The sequence below is a fragment of the Pyxicephalus adspersus genome, chromosome 4 (genome assembly GCF_032062135.1).
Source record: "Pyxicephalus adspersus chromosome 4, UCB_Pads_2.0, whole genome shotgun sequence".
NCBI classification, from domain to species: Eukaryota; Metazoa; Chordata; class Amphibia; order Anura; family Pyxicephalidae; genus Pyxicephalus; species Pyxicephalus adspersus.
In genome coordinates this window covers 151,637,879-151,638,890 of record NC_092861.1, presented here as the reverse complement: position 1 = coordinate 151,638,890, position 1,012 = coordinate 151,637,879, and positions in this window count along the sequence as shown.

Below are 1,012 nucleotides of genomic sequence, written 5' to 3'. Positions count from 1 at the left end.
GGCTCAGTGTTCTCTGTACAGCACTGCAGTATTTGTCAGAGCTATATAAATGTATAATAATAGTGTGTGACTGTGGGGGGGACATTAGAGTGTCAGCTCCTCTGGACAGAGACTGATGGGTCTAGCTCAGTGTTTCATTGTACAGCGCTATGCTATATGTCAGAGGTATATAAATCTATATATATAAAATTGGATGCATGTATGTATGTGTGTATGTTCCACCATCACTCGAAAACGGAGACATTTCAACCAATTCGCTATACATATGACTGAGACTCACGTGCGTCATCTTTGGACAGCGCTGTGCTATATGTCAGAGCTATATTTTGTGGGACGCTACCTTCGCCGCTCACTGGGTGGCTTTGCATATCCCAGTGGGCAGTAGTCTGCAAGAGGCATTGCAGCACCTGGTACCCCCGAGAGGGGCATTTTGGGAAACCATGGGCAACCCATGTCCTCTCCCTCCTCCTTCATTCCTTTTACTGGCAGCCCCACCAGAGAACTCTTATCCGCTTTGCACAGAGGTTGAGGTTTGGCTGACGCCCTCCTGGCTCACAACAGGCAACATAGTGTGCGTCATTGGGGCCAACCTTGTGCCCACGCTGCGCATAGGCCGCATAACACATGTGCCCTGCCTTGTGCACGTACTGAACCTTGTGGTGCAGAAATTCCTCCGCATGTACCCAGGACTGCAGAACTTGCTGAGACAAGCTCGCTCCATCTGCAGCCATGTATGCCGATCCCCTACTGCCGCCGCAGAGTTTAGCAAGATCCAGCGCCAATAGAGGCTTCCACCGCATAGACTGATTTATGACACTGTGACTAGATGGAACTCCACCCTGCACATGCTCCAGCATCTGTGTGAGCAAAAGCTAGCCGTCCGCCATTATTTGGTCAGCATGGTATGGAGGCAGCGGGGCCCTTGGCACAGCCACACAACTGAGCTATTTTACCAGTGACCAGTGGCTGCAGATGGAGACGCTGTGCAAGGTAATGGCTCCCATTTGAGCAG